The sequence below is a fragment of the Oryx dammah genome, unplaced genomic scaffold (genome assembly GCF_014754425.2).
Source record: "Oryx dammah isolate SB20612 unplaced genomic scaffold, SCBI_Odam_1.1 HiC_scaffold_17, whole genome shotgun sequence".
NCBI lineage: Eukaryota > Metazoa > Chordata > Mammalia > Artiodactyla > Bovidae > Oryx > Oryx dammah.
Window position 1 is genome coordinate 56653630 of NW_024070201.1, and position 19712 is coordinate 56673341.

Sequence of the window (19712 nt, forward strand, 5' to 3'; positions counted from 1 at the left end):
CACTGTGGGGAGTATAGTTAGTAATTATATGACCTCTTTGTATGGTGACAGACGGTAGCTTGACTAATGTGGAAAGCATTTTAGAATGTAAAGAAACATGGAATCACTATAGTATGCCCCAGGAACTACCATAGTTGTGTATCCAAGTCAATTATACTTCAAAAAGAAGCAAATTAACAAACTCATGGAAAAAAGAGATCCGTTTGTACTTACCAGAGGCAGGGAGTAGGGGAAGGGGAACTAGATGAAGGTAGTTAAAGGGTACAGACTTTAAGCTATAAGATAATATGTTCTAGGCACATACAACATGATTAACATGATTTAACGTGTTACATGTTATATATTAAATATTAAAATTGTTAATAGAGTAAATCTTAAGATTTCTCATTACAAGGAAAAATCTTTTTTTCTCTTTAATTTTATATCTATTTGAGATGATGGATATTCTCTAACTTGTAGTAATCTTTTCATGATATACTAAAGTTAAATTATTATGCTGTACACCTTAAACTCATACAGTCCTGTATGACAATTATATCTCAACAAAACTGGAAGAGAAAAATGTGTTTTTTTCCACCCTATTTCTCTAGTATAATAATAGCTGTAATATTGGTCGCTGAAAGTACCAGCCTCTGTCATTGATGGTGATCAGGGCAATTGCAAAATATGAAATGAGCCAATCAGAGACTTGTGTGAAATGAATTTACAGCTGTGATGGGAGTAAATACAATACAAATACCAAAGATGGCTATAAAAAATAGACAGAACAAGAAAGGTTTTTTACGGTCTGTAAATGTAAAATCAGATCAAGCCCTGCTTAATGGACATAGGCAGATAGATGCAATCCCTTCATGTTTCCCATTCCTTCCCTTTGAAGTCCCTAAATCTGCCAGGTATGAATTATCCAACCAAATTAATAGCCAATGGAGTGTGATGATGAAGCCTGTATCCCGCTAAAGTAGAAAGGCTAGACACAAGTACCTTTGAGAAAAGCATGAAAAACTGGCTGAGCAAATGAAAGTGTCAGTCCTGTAGGCCTTCTCTTTACCGTCTTTTATTTGGAGTCTAGATAATTATAATATCTGATGGGCATCTTAATGAATAATATTATTACAATTAATCAGTATAACACGTGAGTTATAATTTCATCAGTGTCCATTCCTCAGTGTTATTTTTAGAGTTCCTTGGTTTTCTTCTATTCTCTGTCTGGATTCCCACTCTGTAAATTCATCAAGCTTAATGGCTTTCAAATATTATCTTCATATTAATTTTCTCTCTGGAACTCTAGACTTGTATCACTAAATATCTTTTTTGACATTTCCACTTGGATTTGTATAAGAGATCTTAAATTCAGTGTGACTAAAGATGAATACTTGACTTGTACCTGAAACTTGCTTTACTCACAGCCTTCTTTATCCTTCTTACTGATTTGTCCAGAATCCTTGTTTTCATCCTTGATTTATCTCTTTCTCGCTCACCCTTCATCAGTCCATCAGATCTTATTGCCTGTAACTTCAAATACGTCATGAATATTTAGATAGCACCACCTCCAGTGCTAGCACTTCCCTGGTGGCTCAGACGGTAAAGCGTCTGTCTACGATGCGGGAGACCCGGGTTCGATCCCTGGGTTGGGAAGATCCCTTGGAGAAGGAAAGGGCAATCCACTCCAGTACTATTGCCTGGAAAATCCCATGGACAGAGGGACCCTGGTAGGCTATAGTCCATGGGGTCGCAAAGAGTCAGACACGACTGAGCAACTTCACGTTCACGTTCACCTCCAGTGCTACTACCCCAGTCCTAATTGGATCACTCAATAAACTCTTACCCAACCTTCTTATCTCCTCAGTGTATTCTCAACACATCAGCCTTTGAAGATCCTCTTAAAATATAAGCCAGGTTATGTCACCCCTTTGCTCAGAACTCTTCAGTGGCAACTGTTTTATAGAAAATGAAGAATTACAGTAGCTTACGCTGCCCTGCAGTGTTCAGCCTCCTAATTACTTCTCTGTCCCTTTATCACTGTGCTGTAGTCACACTGCCTTCCTTGCTGTTCTTCAGAAGTCCTGGGCATGCCTCTGAATTAAGGCTATTGCACTATTTCCTCTGCCTGGAAAGTTCATCCCTCTCTTTCCTTATCACCTTCTCAGTGAGGCCTACCTGATCACTTTATTAAAATTATGCACAACCCTAACACTTCTGATCTTACTCTTGTGTTTTCTGTTGTCATTTATCACTTATTAAACAACATAATTTATTTATTTAAAATGTTTGTTATTATACCCCACCCCTACTAGAATTTCAGCTCCATGAAGCAGAATTCTTTGTTCCCTGATGATTTTCAGTAGCCTGTGATTGTGCTTGGGAAATCACTGCATGTAGGGGGCATTGCTCCAGAGAGTTAGATTGTCTGCCTAAATCTTCTCTTTGCCTCCTTATACAGAGTAAGTGAAAATAAGGGGAAAGAAGAAGTACATATATATTGATGGATTTATGTGTTATTGCATGGTTAAAACATAAAACTGTCCAAATATAAAGATTTTCTGTCATAATATAGAAATAATTGAGTAATACTAGAATTTGAATAGTTTCTTACACATAAATTGCTGCCTTCATCAGTAATTAAAATGTATATTGCTTTGTTTTGATAATATTTCAATAAATATTCTTGCTGATAAAGAAATTGTATTTTCCTTCCTTTTCTACACCTATATATCCTCTATGTTATCCATAGCAGACAATGGTATAGAAAACCCATTATCATTCTGATTGTATATTCTGTTTGATGGATTTGTCAAACCTTACAAGATCTCATTTACATCCACTTTAAAATGAAAGTGACTGTGTTAATTAGCATCTTTTCATTATTAAAGATAATACATAACTGGAACATATCTTTCAGGGATTTTCAACTTATAGTTTCAATTCTAGTTCTAGGGTAAGGTGGTATAATTGCTCCATTTCGATTATAAATTCTATATTTATTTGAGCAATATCTTTTCTGAAAAGTGACTGATATTCCTGTATGGCTAACATGATAATCCTTTCTTTCCCCCCCTTTTTTGCATTCTGTAGATTTACTGTTTCTTTTCTTCCATGTTCCTGGTTAGAATATTATTACTATCTATCAAGGGAGATTTACTAGTCCATAAATCACTTTGTCTTTGGGGTGTGTAAATATTTCTAATTTGATACTTGTGCTAACAGTGGGTAACTCAGTAATATACCACTTTAGGAAAAGACAAAGTAAAATATAGCATTTTTTTTAATCAAAAATTTAAGGAGCAGGGCATCTTAAACCACCAGATACTATTTTGGTATAATCTATCACCTTTGTTAACATTTTATTGGATATAAATCATAACATATCAGGTTGCATAGGGACAATATGGTTCACCAAGCATTCTATTTTTATAACTTTATTTAAAACTGACATGTAACTTGCTGTACCTGAAACCCCAAGTGAGCCAGTTATTGGAGTGTAACAAAGTTTTGACGTCAGAGTAGCTATTTATTCCACTGGAAACCATTAGCAATGCATTACCCTTTGGCACTGCTGGTTTTTTTTTTTTTTTTTCAGAAACATGGTTAAAATTTTATGACTGATTTTGACCAATTAGATTTCTTTCCCTCTTAGAACTAAAAACTTGCTTATAATACATAAATATATACGTGGATGTGTGTATATATAATATGCATATGATTTGTATTCCTAAGAGATATATCTTAATATGCTTGTATATGTGTATGTTTATACTAACACTGTACATATTAAGCCTTTTAATTAAAAGTTTCTTTTTGAAAACCAAGGATTATTGTTTTATTTTTCTTAATTTAATGACAGATTACTATTTTATAGATGGGGATTAGTTGCATGTTATTATTGTTATTTATTACAGTGGATATAGATACTGCATAATTCTGCCATATTTATTGGCATTATCACTATTGCTCTTATTTTAAGAGGACTCCTTAGCATTTCACTTGTTTATTTTGAACTGTAGAGTGTTTAGAAGCAATGAGGGTGATACCATTTTGTACAAATGTAATATAATCAGTTACAGACAGGTTTTCCTCCTGCTTAGCTTTACTGCTTTTTTTCCCCCAAAGGTACTAAAATATGCACAGTGCATCCATGCATGGAGTTAAAGTCCCTTGACTTTTGAGCCAGCCAAGCACCAGCTTACATGCTGAGCTCTGCCAGTTCATTTCAAATTGGATCTGATGGGACCACCATTTGGAATTAAGAATAGGAAAAAGATTTCAGTTTTTTATTTAATGACCTTGCTGCTCTTAAAACCCTGTATGAAACATTGCCAGAATTGTGTGTATGGAGCAACTCATTTGTGTCAATTAAGGAGAAGCTTGATTTAATCTGAGAGAAAATTATTCTCTCAAACTCCTGCATCAGACCTCAAATTCAACAATTATTAGTAGTATTATTTTTAATGTGATATCTACTTATGAATTCTCACATTTTTAAATTAAAGTGATTTACAATAGTTGATTTACAATAATTGTGTTAGTTTCACTTGTATAGCAAAGTGATTCAGTTATATGTAAATATATTTCAGATTATTTCCCATTATGGATTATTACAATATATCAAATATAGTTCCCATAGTAAATCCTGTTGCTTTTCTGTTTATGTATATTAGTTTGTATCTGCTAATCCAATATTGATTGTTTTTCCTTGGAAAATTCAAATGCTTATATATAAAGTTAGTAGGAGAGCTCCATGCTGGTAACCCTTCCAACATTTTTCCAACTACATGTTTTTATTCTAAAACCCACTGAGACTTTTTTGGGATGAGATGAGTTCCAACTCCAAAAGTAGTATATTTCTTACAAAGCATCATAATATTGCCCAGTGGTTAAAAGTAGAAGCACTGGAAACAGAGTAAAGAGGATGAGAATTTCAACCTGCCATTGCCTCCGACAGTGAACAGATTATTTCAAAATTCTGAGTTAGTTTCCTTACCTGTAAAATAGGTATAATAATAACTACCTCAGAGATTATTGTTTTTATAATAATTAAATAACAAACGTAAAGCTCTTAACTCAATGTCTGGCACATAATGATAAAAGTAAACAGTAGTATATTGCCAGTCCTGTTCACACTGACCACACTGCTGAATCCAGAGTAGGCAAGGCTCAAGCTAAGAGGCTGGAAGAAGACGCAAGGAGTCATAGGAACTGCAGACATGTTTATTCTCTCCTGGCTGGCATGGCAGCCATGACACAACCTGTCTCCTATCTGACGCAGTAGCTGTAGCAATAGCCATGATATAACCATAACGTAGCCATGACATAACCTCATATAACAGCCATGATGTCACTCCAGTGTAGCCCCGATGCCGCAGCAGCCAGGGCTGTCATGATGAAGCTCATACAGGCGTACCACACAAAGTAGTCAGGGGCCAAGCGGGTAACTCATGACGCGCATGCACAGAGCTATAAGTGATCTCAGCTGTTTCATAACCATGCAGTCATTGTTTACAGAACATGGGGCAAGAGGGCATGAGAGCGTGGGGCAAGAGAGCCTAACTGGTACCATGTTGTTAATTTCCCCGCAGGTAGCTATCATTTGTGCTATTGGACGTGGTAATTCTTGTTGTCTCAGAGACAATACAGCATGGTGCTTAATAGTACAGGCTTTACAGCTAGACTACCAGGTTAGAATTTCAGTTCTGCTACTTGTAACTTTCAAGATGTTTCTTAACTCTGCTGCCTTAGTTTCCTTATCTAGTACAGTGGAAGAATATAATAGTACCTACCTCAGGTGTGTTTGAAGATTATATACTTTATACAAAGAGACTGCTCAGAGCAGTACCTAACACATAGGAAGGGTTCATTAGTGTTAGCTATTGTTGTACAGAAATTGTTGAATATGGGCTTCCTGGTAATTGAAGGATGTTTTAAGTCCAGCTCTGCCATTTTATAATGATTAAAAACAGGCCCAGCTATAGCTGGGCTTCCCTGATGGCTTAGTTGCTAAAGAATTCATATGCAGTGCAGGAGGCACAGGAGACACGGGTTTGATCCATGGGTCAGGAAGATCCCCTGGAGGAGGAAATGGCAACCCGCTCCAGTATTCTTCCCTGGCAGTCCCATGGACAGAGGAGCCTCCCAGGCTACAGTCCAAAGGGTCACAAAGAGTTGAACACAACTGAGCCACTAAGCAAAAGCACAGCTATAGAAATGATTTACCCAATGACACACAGCATCTCTGAATGTTTTAACATTCAACTCAGCAGTCCTGAAAATGCCTTTCAACAAATATTCATTGTAAAACTAATTTAAACACAAATGAAATAACCTAAGTAACTGACACAAGATCTGAATGAGTTCATTTTAGTACTTACTTCCCAAATGTGTTATTTCAGATTTTATTGTTGCACTTTTTAAAGTTGAGATACGTAATTCTTTCGGGAAACCTTGTGCTGGTTTGAAGCTAAGCCGGTTAATTCTGATTCAAGAATGATATTTGGATAGTTCTTGTTCTCAAGTGCACATAAGTTTTCCGTCAGGTAGATAATTTCAGTCTGATAATACCTGCCAGTGACCTAACTACCCACATGGCTGACACAGATGCTAGATCTCTATAATTCATTTCTTTACTGCCTCCTCCCCTTCAGGGTGGGTGCTAAGACTAGAGCAATGAATAGACTTTCTCCTGGCATGCCATTTCACCTTAAAAAAAAAAAAATGTGTACATAGCTTCAGAATTACTGTATTAAGAAGTTGTTGAATCAGTTTCATCAGAGATGTGCAAACGGATGCCCTGAATCAACCTCTCAAAGCTATCTATAGTAATGCTTTGACATCTTCTTGGTCTTGGAACTAACTGACCTAAGTTTAGTTCTTAGCTTTACCACTACTAGCTGTGTAACCTTGAGCAATTCGCTCGTTGTCAAATATTTATTGAGTACCCATTCTGTTCCCTACTGCTGTGCTAGATTATTTTATAGAAAGGCATGCAAGAAAAATATTCTTTAATCTCACATTTCAATGATTACAAGTAAGGAACAAAGTGTTTACATTGTATAATTTATAGAATTGCAGTGAAGGTCAATACATGATTATCTATGTTAAAATATTCTGTAAATCATAAAGTTGCATACTGTTATGAACTCTGAGAATAGGAACCTCTAGTATCTAACATGGTATCTGATGTGTAGAAGTATTTAGAAAATGCCTGTAGCATACTGATTTCCTTAAAAATCTCAAAGATATGTATCTGGGCAGAAAGAATATTAATATTTTAAAACTTAAAAACATAGATTACATTCTTTTAATTTGATTTTCTAACTGAATTCCACATATACTCAGAATTATATCAAACCATCATGTGGAATTAACTAAAATAAAAACTAGTTTTGTTATTGTTTAGTTGCTGAGTTGTGTCCAACTTTTTGCGACCCCATGATCTTAAAGTAATTTTTATGTTTGCAGTGTTATCAGCAGGCTCTACTTTCTGCAATGTACTATAGGGTGTGAATTAAAAAATACAAAATTGGTTAAATCTATTATGGCCTACAACTGGTAATATTTTTATGTACCTAGAGCCACAGCCTCCAGATTTTATAATAATTTATATGTCATATAGAAATCATAAATTCCAGGTTTGGACCCAATCACCCAATCGTTTTTTGCAAAATAGTGCCACTCAAGATATACATAAACTAAATTTATGCTTGGTTTGGGATATTATCTCTTGCTAATGTACACTTGACTATTCTTTTAAAATGAGAATTGATACACAATAGTTACAGAAATAAAATTAAGCAAATGAAAAGTACAGAAAAGGCTTTTCAGAGAGAGGTCTTTGGAACATAGTATGGCTAAAAATTTTGCTTCTGACACATATTCAGCTAATTAATTTACATTTACAGAGGGAATGCATTTTTCTTACTTCCTCATTTAATTTAAAAAAACAATGAAAATTCACTAAAATCTCACTATCAACTTTAAGCTTTAATGTTTTTTTTATTTCAAGAGGTCAGAAAGGCCATATTATCTTTTCTTTAACTATTAGCTATTTGCCATAGTCTTATTATGTAATAACACACTGAGTTTTGAAACTAATAAGAACCACCAATAGGAGAAAGGTTTACAGGCTTTGTTTTCCTTTTTTGGACACATCATTTTAATATGCTAGTATTCAGAAGTGTTTGTTGCCAGTGAGTATTCAAGATCACAGGAAGAACATGGTTGTGTCTCCCTAGAGCAACCATTTGACTTGTTAAATTAAACATTGTTTTATAACTAACCATTATTTTGATATTAAAATGAATATAGATACAGAGTAGATTAAAAATGTACATTAACTTAGAAGTTCAAGCACCGGACTGAATTTTTAGCTGCTATCTTCATTTGAAAAGTGCTGCTGCTGCTGCTGCTAAGTCACTTCAGTCGTGTCCGACTCTGTGCGACCCCATAGACAGCAGCCCATCAGGCTCCCCTGTCCCTGGGATTCTTCAGGCAAGCACACTGGAGTGGGTTACCATTTCCTTCTCCAATGCATGAGAGTGAAGAGTGAAAGTGAAATCGCTCAGTCGTGTCCGACTCTTAGCGACCCCATGGACTGCAGCCTTCCAGGCTCCTCCGTCCATGGGATTTTCCAGGCAAGAGTACTGGAGTAGGGTGTCATTGCCTTCTCCGTGAAAAGTACTCCTGACTTCCATTATACATTTTTCCTTCATTTTAAAATACGTGGTTTCATTTAGTGATTTTTAAATTTCTGTATTTAAACTGAATTTATAGTGCCATTTTAAATGCTACCCATCAAAAGATAATAGGGTAGGCACTAGTAATTTTAGACTTATACACTAGAGTTAGGACTGACTGATGCATCAGGACAGCTTAGTGCCCCCACAAGACTTCCTCTGTCAGTTACCTTATTGCTCATCCCCAGTAAGTGGAATTGCTTTTTTCTCTCTGGAAAGGGGCTATACACTCACTTAATTCCCAAGCCTCAGAATTCCTAGCAGCTGTCACCCCTTACCTTATGTGGCAACTGTTATCCTTTACCATAACAGTAAGCATTTAATTTTTCTTACTCATTTATATAATGGTTGTTATGTATACTTAGTGTTTAAAAGCTGTCATGAGCCTCAAGAATTTGCCATTCCCCTAATTTGATAGACATGCCCAAACTCTTTCCTTTTTGGCCATATCTAGCCATTGCTCCTTACAGATGCCTTAAATGAGAACCCTTCAGGAAATTCCCCAGATATAGTATGTTTGTCTTGATATTGTTTTTTTTTTTAGGGTGAAAGTAAAACATCCATAATTTGTAAACACTCTTCAGATGATGGTGATATTCATCCTTAATTAGAGACCATTAGATTGAGTCATTCAGACCTGGGTTCAAGCAGTCATCCAAACACCTTCCGTCATCAATGCCAAGCATTCACAACTATTGTTTAAGTCATGAGAGAACTTCCTGAATAACTGATAGAATCAATGGGATATTTTGACACTATATATACATGGTGATTTTTTAAAGGTTGAATTCATTAGAACTACTTCAGAACATGTAAGTCTTAGAAAATGATGCCCCAAAGAGATGGACATTTCTTATTCTAATTACCACACTAAGCTTTATAGAAAGTTGGATAAGAAGGTAGTATGAAGGAAATGGGGTTATCTAGCATAAAGAGTCAGAAATATTAGAAAACATAGAAGGAGCATTTTAAAGGTCATTTTACAAATACTGTCTGATAATTATTATGCAGAGAAAACCAAGACTGTGCATAAAATCTCTCTACATATGAAATAAAATGCATTTTTTTTCTGGAACTTTTTAAAGTGTTCCAGAAGGGAAAAAAGGATACTCCAGGAAGGAATTTTGTTTAAATAGTATTGTAATACTATCCTTCAAAGTAAAGCAGTTCAAAGTTTTCTTCCTTATTGAATGTGTTAAATTTAACTTTGACTGAATTCACTGGCTTTGATTGGAATGAATTGTGAATTTTATTTCCTTTGTTAATAGAATAAGCTAGCATTTTTTCCTTTGAGTTTATTCAAGTTCTTCCTTGATAATGTAGGTCACAAGATATCACGAACAAAAACTTAAAAGTTCTTCCGTGATAATGTAGGTGGCAAGATATTATGAACAAAACCTTAAAATACACCATTGTAGATTGATTGTGGTTATAAGGTAGTTCCATAAAGATCTCATGACTCTTAAAAATGTGAAGAATAAATGTCTGAAACTTGTGCCCTTATGACAAGTATATCGAGTTACATTTACAGGGTTCACACCACATAACTGTCCCTGTGAGACCTGTGCCAGTTTTCTAGGTGTACTCTTCTTTAGCAAAGTATGCTGGAAAAAGAAACAGTTACCAGGTTTTCATCTTTGATGCCTTTAGAAAGATTAATGCCTTTAAATCATCACCACTTCCATCATCAAAAAAACTTTCATTGAACTCTTGCAATCTTTTAGGTATTGTAAATACCAAAAACTGTGTAACATGGTCTATATCACCTGTAATAGGTTCAGGTTCTTGTTGCAGAGGCAGCGTGAGAAAAGATAAATAACATTACAAAGTAGCATGTACTCCGTGCCAAATGAATCATAAGTAAGCTCTATTGCAGTCTAGAAGAAGAAATTTTCACAATCATTGAAACAGTATAGTCCTTAATGAGAGAGGGAATGAGAGGGTAGGTCTGGGCTGGGGTATTCAAGCACAGACAGTGTAGGTATCTTTTATGTGAGAATTACATGGAATCAAGGATTCAGTGTTTGAATATCATTAAAAAGGAGCAAAGTGAGATGCTAAGAAAATTAAGCAAGAAAGCAGTTCTTACCAAAAACATTTTCTTACTAGAATTCTTACTTATTCATTTTCCAATGTCTTTTATAATATAAAAGAAACATAATGAAACTTTCTCTAGGCATGTATTTGGGAAAATTGCATTTTTATTTGGTATTTCTTTTAATATTAGACATCTATTTCCCAATTGGATTGGCCTGAAACAGAGACTAGAAGAATTCTTCCTTTTTAAAATACTGCTGTGTATTCATTTAATAAACTTTTACTAAATCCCTGCCATTTTAAAACAATTACAAAAGTTATTTTTCCAGCCCTGACCTCTTTACTTAGCTTCAGTACTATTGCATGTTCCACTGCTTCACGGATCTTGCCAACTGGATGTCAATCTAGTGATATCATCCCTTATGTTTGTGGCTGGATTTGATATGTTCATATTTTATTAATGTGGGTTTGTTTGTTTGTTTTTTATCCATGAGAAAGATTGGCCTTTAGTTTTTCTCTTTTTTTAAACGTGGTAATAGTGTTCGTCGCTCAGTCATGTCCAGCTCTTTGCAACCCCATGGACTGTAGCCAGGTTCCTCTGTCCATGGGATTTTCAAGGCAAGAATACTGGAGTGGATTGCCATTCCCTTCTCCAGAGGCTCTTCCCAACCAAGGGATTGAACCCAGGTCTTCTGCATTGCAGGCAGATTCTTTACTATCTGAGCTATAGGTTTAAATGTAATACTGAATTTCATAGCAGAATTGTGCTGGCTTTGTGAATGTCTCTTTTCCTGTTCTCTGGAAGGGTTTATATATAAAACTGATGCTATTTTAAATGTTTGCAAGAATTCATGGTGAAGCCATTTATGCTTGTTGTCTTCTCTGTGAAGCACTTTATAATTGCAGATTTAGTTTCTTAATGGATTTAGGACTATTTATATTTTACATTTCTTCATACCACAGTTTTAGTAAGTTATGATTTTTCTGATATTTTTTTCATTTATCTAAATTTCAAATTTATTAGCATAAAGTTCTTAATAATGTCATATAGTGTTTTTAATGCCTGTAAGATCCATGGTGTCGTATTCTTTTTTCATCCATCATGTTAGTACTTTGTTCATTCTTTCTTCTTGATTATCCTTAGAGAAGATTAAACAATTTTCTTAGTATTTTCAAAGAACAAATTTTTGATGTCTCTTTAATTCTTTCTATTGTTCTATTTTTATATTTTTTTGGCTCTTTTATATATAATTTTCTGCCCTTTTTTAGGAGTTTAATTTGCTGTTGTCTTTATTATTATTATTGAAATATAGTTGATTTACAATATTTTGTTAGTTTCAGGTGTAGAGCATAGTGATGTGATTTGGGGGGTTTTGCTTTTTGCAGGTTATATTCCATTAGAGGCTATTACAGGATATTGGGCATACTTTTACTGTGCTATACAGTAAATCCTTATTGTTTATTTTATGTATAGTAATTTCTGTTAATCCCATACTCCTTATTTGTTGCTCCCCTCCTCCTTCTCCTCTTTGGTAACCACGAGTTTTGTTTTCCATGTCTGAAAATCTGTGTTTATTTTGTACATATATTTATTTGTATTATTTTCTCATATATAAGTGATATTATAGAGTATTTGTCTTTCTCCATTTGACTTATTTATAATATCCTCTAGGTTCATCCATATTGCTGCAAATGGCAATATTTCATTCTTTTTATGGCTAACATTCTATTGGTGCTGCTGCTGCTAAGTCACTTCAGTCGTGTCCGACTCTATGCGACCCTAGAGACGGCAGCCCACCAGGCTCCCCTGTCCCTGGGATTCTCCAAGCAAGAACACTGGAGCGGGTTGCCATTTCCTTCTCCAATGCATGAGAGTGAAAAGTGAAAGTGAAGTCACTCAGTCGTGTCCGACTCTTAGCGACCCTGCAGACTGCAGCCTACCAGGCTCCTCCATCCATGGGATTTTCCAGCCAAGAGTACTGGAGTAGGGTGCCATTGCCTTCTCCAACATTCTATTGTATGCATGTATGTGTTATATACACACACACACACACACATATATATTTACGGGTAGCTGGAATGACTACCTACTGCAGCATTCCTGCCTAGCAAATTTCATGGACAGAGGAGCCTGGTGGACTACATACAGTCCATGCGGTCACAAGGAGTCAAACAGAACTGAGCGACTAACAGTTTCACACACGCGCACACACACACACACACGCACACGTATATACCACATCTTCTTAAGTCAATTGTCTGTTGATGGGTACTTGGATTGCTTCTATGTCTCAGAGTGCATGTATCTCAAATTAGTTTTCTTTTCTTCTGAATATATACCCAAGAGTGAAATTGCTGGATCATATGGTACTTCTATTTTTTGTTTTTTAAAGAAGCTACATGGTGTTTTCCATAGTGGCTACACTAATTTATTTTCCCACCAGCATGGAAGGAGTGATTCCTTTTCTCCACATCTTCTCCAGCATTTATTATTTGTAGACTTTTTGATAATAGCATTCTGACCAGTGTGAAGTAGTACCTCCTTACAGTTTTGATTTGCATTTCTCTAATAATTAGTGATGTTGAACATCTTTAATTTTATGTGCCTGTGAACTATCTTTATGTCTTTGGAGAAATGTCTGTTTAGGTCTTTTACCTGTTTTTTGTTTGGGTTCTTTGTTGGTCTAATATTGAGTTTTATGAGCTCTTTGTACATTTTGGGTATTAACCTCTTGTCAGTTACTTCATGTGCAAATCATTTTTTATCCCTTCCATAGATTGTTGATGTTGTCTTTAAATTTCTAAAAAATGAATGTATAGATCACTGATTCTCATTTTATTTTATTATTTTATTTTTTTAATTTAAATTTATTTATTTTAATTGGAGGCTAATTACTTTACAATACTGTATTGGTTTTGCCATACATCAACATGAATCTGCCACAGGTATACACGTGTTCCCCATCCTAAACCCCCCTCCCTCCTCCCTCCCCATACCATCCCTCTGGGTCATCCCAGTGCACCAGCCCCAAGCATCCTGTGTCCTCTATCGAACCTGGACTGGTGATTTGTTTCATATATGATGTTATACATGTTTCAATGCCATTCTCCCAAATCATCCCACCCTCTCCCTCTCCCACAGAGTCCAAAAGACTGTTCTATACATCTGTGTCTCTTTTGCTGTCTCGCATACAGGGTTATTGTTACCATCTTTTAAATTCCATATATATGCGTTAGTATACTGTATTGGTGTTTTTCTTTCTGGCTTTCTTCACTCTGTATAATCGGCTCCAGTTTCATCCACCTCATTAGAACTGATTCAAATGTATTCTTTTTAATGTCTGAGTAATACTCCATTGTGTATATGTACCACAACTTTCTTATCCAATCATCTGCTGATGGACATCTAAGTTGTTTCCATGTTCTGGCTATTATAAACAGTGCTGTGATGAACATTGGGATACATGTGTCTCTTTCAATTCTGGTTTCCTTGGTGTGTATGATTCTATGTACATTTAATTATGTGAATTTTTCTCAGTAAGGGTTTTAGAAGCATTCGACAAGTTTAATGTGTTGCATTTTCATTAAGTTGTAAGTTTTGTTGTATGTTTTAAGTATTGGTTAGTTTACAATATTTATTAATTTCCTTTATTTTCTGGATTATTTAGAAACCTATTACTTAATTTCCAAATATTTGAGGACTTTCTAGTTATTTTTCTCTTACTGATTTCCACTTAAATTTCACTCTACTTAGAAAATACACTCTATATGATATCAGCCCTTTGAAATTTGATGAAACTAGTGTAATAGCCCCAGCAGATAGTCTATTTTTTTTACATATTAAATGTCTTTTAAAATATATACATTGTGTGAAGTGTGGAGTTTTTTGTGTCAATTACATCAAACTTGATGATTAAATATTTCACATTTTTTGTATGTTCTTTTGCTTAGTCAATATTTGATATTGACTAAGAGTGATATTTTCAAATCCACTGTTATGGTTATATATTTATCCATCTGCTTTTAGTTCTATCAATTTTGCTTTATATTTTAAAATTTATTAGAGATATAAAGATTTGTAATTCACATGCCAGTTGGCAGATTTGACCATTTTATCATGATAAAATATCTCTTTTTACTTCTAGTAATATTTCTGTCTACTGTGTCTGATACTGTATTATCTTTCCTTTGTGTAATGTTTGCACAGCACTTTTTCCATCTTCTTATTTTTGACTTCTCAGGGATGAGGGAGCCTGGTGGGCTGCCGTCTATGGGGTCTCACAGTCGGACATGACTGAAGTGACTTAGCTTAGCAGTGTGTCCTAACAGTTTTCTTTATAAGCAGCCTATCATTTGATTTTGGAAATCTTTTTATAATTAGAGGATTTAGTCTAAGAATGTTTATTATAATTACTGGTGTATTGGGGTTTGGATCTGTCTGCCACCTTCCTGCTAGTTTTTAATGTGTCAACTTGTTCTTTTTTCCTTTTTCTCTTCTTTATTGCCACCTTTTTTGTTATTTTTTCTTATCTTGTTATCTGTCTGGTCTCTCTATCTGCTCATTTGTTATACATTATTTTACAATATTTTTAAGATTACCCTAGAGACCACAGCATGCATAATTGCTTTATGAATGTCAAATATAAATTAGTACTTTAGCCTCTTTCTGGACATTGGAATTTCAAGGATTTATAACATATAACTACATAGTGTCTTTTGTGCCACTGTTGTCTATTTTAACTTTACATATATATATTGAACCTATAAGAAATTATTTTTATGTAATCATTTTCATCTGGATTTACCCATATATTTACACATTTTACTGCTCTTTCTTCCATCATGATTTGCCTTCTTTGAGAACATATTCCTCCTACTTGAAGAAAGCCATTTTGTAGATGTCTTTTTGTATGGGTCTCCTATTGGTGAGGCTTCCCTGGTGGCTCAGAGGTTAAAGTGTTTGCCTGCAATGTGGGAGACCTGGGTTCGATCCCTGGGTTGGGAAGATCCCCTGGAGGAGGAAATGGCAACCCACTCCAGTATTCTTGCTTGGAGAATCCCATGGACGGAGGAGCCTGGTGGGCTACAGTCCACGGTGTCGCAAAGAGTCGGACACGACTGAGCAACTTCACTTCCTATTGGTGAATATCTCAAAATATCTTTGTATTTTCAGTTTTTCAGGCAGTTTGTCAGTTATTTTTGTCTTCTGGGTTTATTTTGGTTCTGACTGTTGCTCCTATGAACCTAATGTATTTTTTTCCCTGTCTGATGCTCTTAATATTTACTTTCCTTTTGTCTTCACAAATTTTACTATTATGATCCCAGGATGTTTTATATTTATATCCTCTTTGAAGTTTATTGTTATTTTTGAATATATAGTCTTCAAATGTTGACTCATTTTTTAAAGCTCTTGGCTACTATATCTTTAAATATTGCTTTTATTTGATTTTCTGTCTCCTCTCCTTTGGAATTCCAGTTATACTTATGTTAGATCTCCTTACCATGTTACATGTCTCTTATGCTTTGTTCTGTATTTTCAAATTATTTACTGTGCTTGAAGTCTTACTACTTTTCTACTAAACTATCCTCCATGTCCTTTCTTGAGCTATTTCTAAGCTGCTCTTAAACTTATCTATTGAATTTTTAATTTCAATTATTATATTTTTCTGTTTTCCATTTTGATATAATTTTCATCTTGCTATTTTCTGTAGAGTCATTTTAAGGCTGATATTACCTAATTTGTCCTCTGTGTCTCATGAACATGTTAGTAATATTTTAAAGCCCATTCCAGTAATTCTATTCTGTATCCTGTTTATCTATTTCTGCTATCTGTTGCTTAGAGTGGGTTTATCTAGTTATTTTTTATTTGATTCCACATGTTGTTTTTAAGAGGGCTTCCCAGGTGGCACTAGTGGTTAAAAAAAAAAACAAAACAAAAAAACCCTGCCTATGAATGCAGGAGCTGCAAGAGATGCAGGTTCAATCCCTGGGTCTGGAAGATCCCCTGGAGGAGTAAATGGCAACACACTCCAGGTTGCTTTTAAGAAGTCTTGGAGTTATTTTGAAAACCTGAAAGATAGTTTCCTCCAGATACCTACTATTGCTTCTATCAGGCAGTTCATTTAAGAACATAACACCCTAGTGCAACACGAATTGAACTGATTAGAAATGGGGTTTCTGTCTTTGTGTGATATATTTTTGGTCTACTCTTCCACTGGTTTTAGCCCTTTTGTGTCCCAACTGAAATTCTGGGACTATGATCTGGTCACATCCATTAAAAATTCAGTCTTTGTCCCTCATCCTATGAGGATGCTCAGAGTTCTCAGTTTCTTAGTCTCTCAGCTTCCACTTGCAAACAAACAAAGGCTTTGATGGGGGAAACCACTCCAGTGTTGGGTTCACTTGTTTACACTTCTCTTTTCTCTCCTCAAATCTCAGCTATGTTCATAGCTCTCTGATCCCTTCAAACAACTACTTTTAATTAGTTCATTCAGCTTTTCTAGGGATTTTTCACTGGGATGATTGGTCTGATCAAGCTGAACTGCTGTAGACAGATATATAAGTCATTGAATATATTGATTTTGATTATCCCCTGGAACATATGCTCTGTAGTCACTGGAACATTATATTTTATTTATTTGTGTTGCAAGTATCTAAATCAGTGCCTGACCTTTATTAGCTTCCCAGTAAGTATTCATTTGTTATTTGTTCTTGTAGCTGAGTATTGGATAGTCTAATTTCTTTCCAGTGGTCATGTACAGATATGAGAGTTGGACTGTGAAGAAAGCTGAGCGCCAAAGAATTGATGCTTTTGAGCTGTGGTGTTGAAGACTCTTGAGAGTCCCTTGGACTGCAAGGAGATCCAACCAGTCCATTCTAAAGAATATCAGTCTTGGGTGTTCATTGGAAGGACTGATGCTAAAGCTGAAACTCCAATTTTTTGGCCACCTCATGCAGGGAGTTGACTCATTGGAAAAGACTCTGATGCTGGGAGGGATTGAGGGCAGGAGGAGAAGGGGACGACAGAGGATGAGATGGCTGGATGGCATCACTGACTCGATAGACATGAGTTTGAGTGAACTCCGGGAGTTGGTGATGGACAGGGAGGCCCGGCGTGCTGCAATTTATGGGGTCGCAGAGTCGGACACGACTGAGCGACTGAACTGAGCTGTGTCTGGAATTCACAGTAGCCTTCCAACTATCCTCTGTTATATGTTAGCGAGTGGAAAAGTAACCCAGCCTCCTATACTGTTGTTCCAGAACAGATGAATATTATTCCACTGAATACATTTTGAAAGGGTTACATAAAGATAGAAATATAATTATATTTCATCGTTTCTAAAATGTGCTTTCTTTAAGTCAGTATATGAGTTGTGAATGACCAGATCAATTTTTATCAAGTATTTCCTGTAGGGAAAAACAATAGTCAGTAAAGATAATGCTGTCAAAAATTTTGAGCAGATTACATGGAACAAAAATAATGTCTTTTCATTCCATCTCTACAGAGTATAGAAATATTCTTTGAGCAAGAGTATCTTTTAATAGTACTTAAAAAGTGATTGCAATTAATATCAAAATCAAAATATCTTGGACTCTTATGTGGTATGGTAAGCATTAACATATCAAAAAGTGAACGGTTCTCAAACTATAACAGAAGCATGGTGAAATGGAAGAAGAAATACAGCCCAGTAGCAGCACATAATGGAGAAGGCAATGGCACCCCACTCCAGTACTCTTGCCTGGAGAATCCCATGGACGGAGAAGCCTGGTGGGCTGCAGTTCAAGGGGTCACTAAGAATCGGACACGACTGAGCAACTTCACTTTCACTTTTCACTTTCATACATTGGAGAAGGAAATGGCAACCCACTCCAGTGTTCTTGCCTGGAGAATCCCAGGGACGGGGGAGCCTGGTGGGCTGCCGTCTATGGGGTCGCACAGAGTCAGACATGACTGAAGCGACTTAGCAGCAGCAGCAGCAGCAGCACATAAAAGAGACTGGAGAAGAATTCTTTATAGTCAGTATGGCCCTGGATTTGGTGTGCTTGGAGCAAATCCTTGCCATTGCTGCCAGCTTTCAATTGGCAGCACAGTGACCGAATCATGAAGAGAATATCTAAGGGAAGAAAAATAGCCTGGAGCAGAAGGAGAGGTAACATTTCTTGAGGGCCTCCCTTTGCATAGGCCCCTTATTGGGTGTTCTCATATACACTGATTAACATACACTTCACAAAAGCTTTGTGAGTTTGGAATTGCTCTGTTGTCTAAATGATACAAATGAAGAATCTGAGTTGTAAAGGAATAAATGATTAAAAAGTTAATGATCTGATTCAGTCTGACTCCAGAACTTACTGAGATACTTCTACCATTCCAGGCTGCTTCAACAGGGAGAACCTTAAAACACCACAAGACGCATGGAACTAAAACTGAGGGATATTAAATAACTTGTCCAATACCACAGGGTTAATAGGTTTCATAAGCCCATTACACAATAAGTATCAGAACTAAGATTTAAATGTTAAGTTTTATGATGCAGTTTCCCCTCTGTACTCTCTCACTGTTGTTTTAATTTTTTTTTGTAAATCAGCTATACTTTATTATTATTTTTTTTTATTTTACTTTACAATTCTGTATTGGTTTTGCCATACATTGACATGGATCCACCACGGGTGTACATGCGTTCCCAAACATGAACCCCCCTCCCCACAACATCTCTCTGGGTCATCCCCGTGTACCAGCCCCAAGCATGCCGTATCCTGCATCGGACATAGACTGGCAATTCGATTCTTACATGATATATACATGTTTCAATGCCATTCTCCCGAATCATCTCACCCTCTCCCTCTCCCTCTGAGTCCAAAAGTCTGCTATACACATCTGTGTCTTTTTTGCTGTCCTGCATACAGGGTCATCATTGCCATCTTTCTAAATTCCATATATATGTGTTAGTA

At 35.8% G+C, this 19712-nt stretch overlaps 1 protein-coding gene across 1 annotated transcript in view; it reads left to right on the forward strand.

The window, feature by feature from the left end:
- METTL15 (methyltransferase like 15) overlaps positions 1-19712 on the forward strand; it is a 224790-nt gene that overhangs the window by 150584 nt on the left and 54494 nt on the right. The window lies entirely within an intron of this gene.